Source organism: Myotis davidii, unplaced genomic scaffold (genome assembly GCF_000327345.1).
Source record: "Myotis davidii unplaced genomic scaffold, ASM32734v1 scaffold570, whole genome shotgun sequence".
Lineage (NCBI taxonomy): Eukaryota > Metazoa > Chordata > Mammalia > Chiroptera > Vespertilionidae > Myotis > Myotis davidii.
Window position 1 is genome coordinate 1786743 of NW_006283631.1, and position 6661 is coordinate 1793403.

Consider the following 6661-nt stretch of genomic DNA (forward strand, 5'->3'; position numbering starts at 1 on the left):
TGAGAAAAGGCTGTGTCAGAAAGAGAGAGAGAGAGAGAGAGAAAGAGAGAGAGAGAGAGAGAGAGAGAGAGAGAATCCCGAGGAATGAGATTTTAAATCTGAAATGCTTTCTTCCTGGGTGACAGTGCAGTCCTCAGTCCCCTGTTGGATCTGGCTTTATGCAGGAAGGTGTGGGCTGTCCCTGTGTGGAGACTCAGCCAGCCAGGAAAGCGTCTGTGGGAGCACGTGTCTCTCTTCCTTTCACGAGGAATGAGATTTTAAACCTGAAATGCTTTCTTCCTGGGTGACAGTGCATTCCTCAGTCCCTTGTTGGTTCTGGCTTTATGCAGGAAGGTGTGGGCTGTCCCTGTGTGGAGACTCAGCCAGCCAGGAAAGCGTCTGTGGGAGCACGTGTCTCTCTTCCTTTCACCAGTGCCCCTCCCTGGGGGCCCGGGTGGCATCCATCCAGTGCTGCAGACTTCAGGCTGCCATGCCTGGGATACGGGCAGGGGTGTGGAGGTGTGGGGTGGGAGTGGTGGTGGAATGGGGGATGCTGAACCCAAAGTGATGACTTCGCTACGGTAAGCAAAGGCAAGGGTTGTTTTATCTGAACAATTGTCAACTCCTTGGATTTCCACGTTAGGGAGTGAGGGGATTAAGAATGTCAGCTCCGGAGGTAGAATGTCTGGTTTACAACCTAGTCGTGACTGCCACGTACCAGCAATGTCTCTTGGGTTCAAGACATAAATTCTCCGAGCCTCAGTTGTCTCATCTGTATAACAGGCATCTCAACAGTATCTCCCTTATGCAGTTGTGATAGTGAGTTAACTGAGAAAACGCCTGTGAAGTGCTGAGCCGTAATATATGTACCGAGTGGCAGTGACAGATACGGGTTTATTTGTCTGTCTGGGGGAGAGGGACAGCAGAGAGGGAAGAAGGGTTGAGGGGGCTGGGGGTGGGCATCTCTGCTCTTTCTCAGCTTCACGGACGTGACTTCTGAGTCTAGAAGCTCGTTTCGCAGGGAGAAAGACTTTTCCACGGTCAAGGATATTGAAAAAACCGCAGCTCCTGCTCAAATCCCTTCCAAGGAAAAGTGTACTAGGATAGAAGTACTTTACATCTGGAAGGGACCACCTTCTTGCCTGTGAATGTAAGCCGGTCTGAGAGTGGATAGTCCCAGCTAGCTTCCAGGAAGAAAACCAACCCAGTTTGGGCACACTGCGTTCCTTCTCACTAGTAGTAGCAGAAGCCCGAATCGTTTAGGATTTGCTCAGGAGACATCTTCCAAGGAGAAAAAGAATTTTTTTGCTTTTTGCAATAGTAATTGCTATTCTTCAAGTTGCTATTCTTTAAATTGTCTCATAGTATTTTAAAATCAACTTTATTAAAGTATAATTTACATATAATAAAATGTGCCTGTTTAGAGTTCATCGAGTTTTGACAAATCACACACCTTTAAAACTACCACCACAATCAAGATACAAGAACATTTCCTCACCTCCAAAAGGTTCCTTCTGCCCTTAGCAGTCTGTCCTCTCTCCATTTCTGTGTCCGGTAACCACTGCTTAACCGTTACTATAGATTAGTTGGCATTGCTTAGAATTTTCTATAAGTGGGAATTATACACCACATACTCTTTTGTGTCTGGCTCCTTTCATTTGGCACAGTGATTGTGCGAGTCATCCTTGTTACATAAATCAGAAGCTCACCCCTGTTTTGCTGACCCCTTGTATGAATATACCATATTTTGTATATCCATTCTCTTGCTGATGATATTTGGGTTGATTACAATTTGTGGCTATTACTAGTATGAATAAAGCATCTAAGAATAATTGTGGAAGTCTTTGTGTGGACTTTTGTTTTCATTTCTCTTGATAAATGCCTAGCAGTTGAATGACTGAGTCATATGGTAAGAGTATGTTTCTTAAGAAATTACCAGACTGTTTTCCAAAGTAAGCATTTTTGTCATCTCCACCAACAATGTCTGAGAGTTCCAGTTGCTCTACATTTTGGTCAACACTTGGAATTCTCAGTCTTTTTCTGTCTTTTTTTTTTTCTGGTTTTTGATTTTTAGAAAGAGAGAAACATTGATGTGAGAGCAGAACATTGATTAGCTGCCTCCTGCACGCCCTCTACCGGGGATCAAGCCTGCAACCTGGGCATGTGCCCTGATTGGGAATCAAATCGGCAACCTTTTGGTGCATGGAAGGTCACCCAACCAACTGAGCCACACTGGCCAGGGCGGAATTATTTAATTTTAGACATTCTAGCAGGTATTGCTGTATCCCATTATAGTTATTTGCATGTCCTGGTGACTAATGATGTTGAACATTTTTTCCTTTGCCTTTTGGTCCTTGGTGTATCTTCTTTCGTGAAGTGTTTGCTTTCCCACAATATTTTAAATAAAAAATTATGCTTTGAACAATACTGTCCAAATATTAATGACCACACAAAAGAACAACTGAGAAATCCCTTCTCCAAATCACCAATGTGCCTATCCTATTCGTGCTGCTTTTAGAGACTCAACTTTACAGTGTTGCTAACACTGCTTCGCCATTTCCATATATTTCGTATATTTCACTGGTTACTCCTGATGGTTCTTTCTCTATGTCTACGATGAATTGGCCTGCCTTTTCGTGAAATAATATTCTATTCTAATTTCACAGATGGGTTGCATACCTATTCTCTTCAAATAGAAAATTTGCACAAAATGGAAGCGTTACAACCTGTATTTCAATGAGTATGCTTCAAGTTATGAGATTCCATAACCAGATTTTATTTTATTTTTATCTTTAGGGAGGATGGTTATAGATGATCTGGATGGAAGGAACTGAGAAAAGCAGGAAATGATAAGAAAAACATTTCCTCCGTTTGAAATTGTAATTTTATGCTCAGGGGCCTCCTGTTAGTTCTTGGCACTGCTTTTGTTAGAAACTTGGGGGCAATTACTCATCACCATGCTCTAGAGAAAACTAAGCAGCCAAGGGAGCGAGGGTAGCCAAGAAATGGGATACCCGTATTCAGCCAGGCTGCCCAGCAGTGAACAAAAGCCAGGCTGGGTCCTTGAAGAGTCCAGGGTAGGCGGCAGGAAAACTGTGGGACTATTAGAAACACATAACCGGCAAGATGGAAGACATTGAGGGGCTTACCAAGAAGGATTATTAAGAAAAGTATGAGCTATGCAAATAGTGGAAACTTGACAAATGTGGCTGAAGGGAGGTGATATTGTTCCCCTAATGATGATGCATAGCCAACCAAGTGTTGGCAAGATTATGCATTCTAGATAGTTACAGATAAACATTACAGAGGAGAAGGAGTATTTATCACATTTTTGTGTGAAAACAGGGCTGAGAAAACGAAGCGTAAAAGAATGTAAGAGGAATATCAGGAGAGGGAGAACAGGGCTTTCCAAACCTGTATGGCTCTGGACTAGCCTCTCAAGGGTGCAGTGAGTGTATGACTCTGGAGTTCAGTAGTCCAGGAGTTACCGTATTTGCCGGCGTATAAGACGACTGGGCGTATAAGACGACCCCCTAACATTTCCACTCAAAATACAGAGTTTGTTATATACTCGCCGTATAAGACTACCCCCTCTTCCGCACACCTTCCACACACCAAATAAAAGGTAAAACAATATCAGATTTGATTTTAACATTTTAATTTATATTCAAATGCTTATGACATGCAGGAAAACTGTCACAAGGCTGTATGTAATCAAACATATACATAAAACAGTGCAAGTTTATTACCGGTAAACATACCGGTAATTCACTAAAGAAAACACACTCTATAGACTGGTACCGTAGATGCTTCTCAGGAACACAGGCAAGCAGCCCACAACCTCGAGGGACTGTCAATGATAGAAGTAAGATAACAAATAGAGGGAGAGAGCAAGTGCCGGGCAAGTCCCTAGCAAGTTTGCTGGCGTGACAGTTTCACCTTACAAGCCTTCAAACTCCTCTTCATCATCTGATATTAAAAGCTCATCAACGACATCTTGGTGCCATGATAGGGATGATAGGGGTTTGACTGGTCGACATTTTCTATGCTGTACTGTACCATGGGGAAGTATTGTGGTTGGCTGTTGGCTGTATACAAAGCCTGATTTGATTGGTCGCTGCTCCCTGTTTGCCCGCCCTGTCACTATAGCAGTCTGGTCCACCCTTGCATCAGCATCTCCCTGGGACCTCACTAGTGCGCAAGTGCGAGCTCTTCAACATTCTAACAGGCACCATGATAGCGCAAAATCGCGAATCGCGATACCATACTGGGTGTATGGTTGGCTGTGTGCGATTTTGCGAGTGTGGTAAAATCGCATAACAGCAAAATCGCATAACAGCCGAGCATACACCCAGCAGCGCTGCTGATGCCTGAACGGTATGTGGAATGAAGTGGGCGGGCATCGGGAGGCCACTATGGCACGGGGCAAGCACTATGGGCAGTCTATCTGAAGTGTATCTGGCGTATAAGACGACCCCCCACTTGGAGGCATATTTTTCAGGGCCAAAAAATCGTCTTATACGCTGGCAAATACGGTAGTTTTGATTTTTAACTTGATTGTACTTAAAATTCTGGTCTCCATCAGATTTTTAGAGAATTTATATAAATAAATTTATCTGTAGAGCAAATAATCAGAATCCCTTGTGGAAATGGAGAAAACATTGGGCCCACATTCCCACAGAGAGAGCCAAAGAACCCCCTTTCAATGGGGCCCAACCTGTTCAGGTACCCTGGTGCCCACTACCCTTGCGTTAATGAGGCCTGCCTGGCACAGACAGTCCTTTCACTTCTTAACCTGTGTAAAAGAGTGAGTTACAACATTGGGAGTCAGGATAGCTGCCCTCGAACTTCTTCCTGGACCCTTTCTTTACCCTGGGGTTGGAGCTCTGATTTCTCTATAACTCGTAACCACTGACAGTGTTGAAATTTCCCCGAGCCCTGTGCTTCTGGAAAACAGGGAGGATTAAACCTCCCAACCTTTTGCTTTCTGAAACTCTCCACCTTATCGTGTCCCTAGAAAAGGCTTCTGTAAAGAACCACCCGTTCCCATAGGACTTAGATAAGACTTGCTGACACCCCCTTGCTTACTTATGAAAAGGCCAGACACAGATCTTCCAAATACTTGTTCTTTAAAAAAATTTGTTATTTCTTTTTCAATTACAGTTGATGTACAATGTTGTATCGGTTTCAGGTGTACAATGCTGTGACTAGACATTATATACCTTAGGAAGTGCTCACCCAGAATAAACTAGTGCCCCTCTGGCACCATATGTCGTATTGACAATATCATCGCCTACATTCTCCATGCTGTACTTTATAGCCCCATGACTATTCTGTAACTATCATTTTGTACTTCTTAATCTCATACTTTGTCTCAAAAATAAGTAGCTGAATTGACCTTTCCCTTCCTGAAAAACCAACTAAGTTGACACAGAAATATATATATTTCTTGTTCAACTAATGGACTGGGACTCCCCCTGATGCAGAAGCAATCCCAGCTGTAAGATCACCCTTGCCTACTCCTCCCAGTAAAAGTCTAGGGTGCAAACCCCTGAGGAGACACTGATCTTGGCATTGGGAGGCCCTTCCTATTGCAGTAGTCTGAATAAATCAATTTCCTTCCTTGTTTGGGGTTTTTTTAGTTTGTTGCCTTTTTTTTTTTTGGCTTTTGACACCCTGAAAACTGTAAAATGTCTTTATACAAAGCACGAACCCTTCTAAGCATTTCAGACATACGGAGTCACAGTGCTGCACAGAGATTAATGGCTAATGTCCTCCTAATGAGGGGCTTTTGTGAAGCAACAAGAAGTCCCAAGAATGCAGAAAGGAAGCACAGGACAAACCTGGAGGTATTTTGAAGAGAAGAACGAAAGCTGTGCCTTTGTGATGGGCGGAAAGGTCTCTAAAAGTCATTTTCTTTTCTTTTCTTTTTTTAAATATATTTTATTGATTTTTTACAGAGAGTAAGGGAGAGGGATAGAGAGTTAGAAACATCGATGAGAGAGAAACATCGATCAGCTGCCTCTTGCACACCCCCTACTGGGGATGTGCTCGCAACCAAGGTACATGCCTTGACCAGAATCGAACCTGGGACCTTTGAGTCTGCAGGCCGACGCTCTATCCACTGAGCCAAACCGGTCAGGGCCTACAAGTCATTTTCATTCACGCAAAACAATTCTGCAAGCCAGCACTCACCATCTCTCCATTTTACCTCACCCCTCCCACCTCCTGACACACCTTCAGTTTTTTTTTACTGTGGTGTGTCCTCCATGCCACCGCCGTTATCTAATGAAAGTCCAGCTCTGACCACTTCACCGACCTATTCAAAAGGCCGTTGTTCTCCATTGCCTCTGGGGTCCAGACCAAAATCCTTGGCATGCTACAGAAGACCCTTGACAACTTGATCCCATCCTGTTTTTCCTGCAGCTTCCCCCCGCCCCCCCATCCTCACGCTTCAACCCGCCCTGCCCAACCCACATGAAGCACCTGTCATTACAGCAAGGGTCCCAGCGGCGGCCTGGCCTCCACGACCGCCCCACAGGTGAACTCTGGCAGGTGTGGCTGACCTCCAGCGGCCCTATTTACACAGGGACCAAGTGGCCCTGAAAGAAACAAGAAAAATGATGCTGGAGCTATTGATAATCCCAGGAATGTTAGCATTAAAACTACATCAACGTGAACG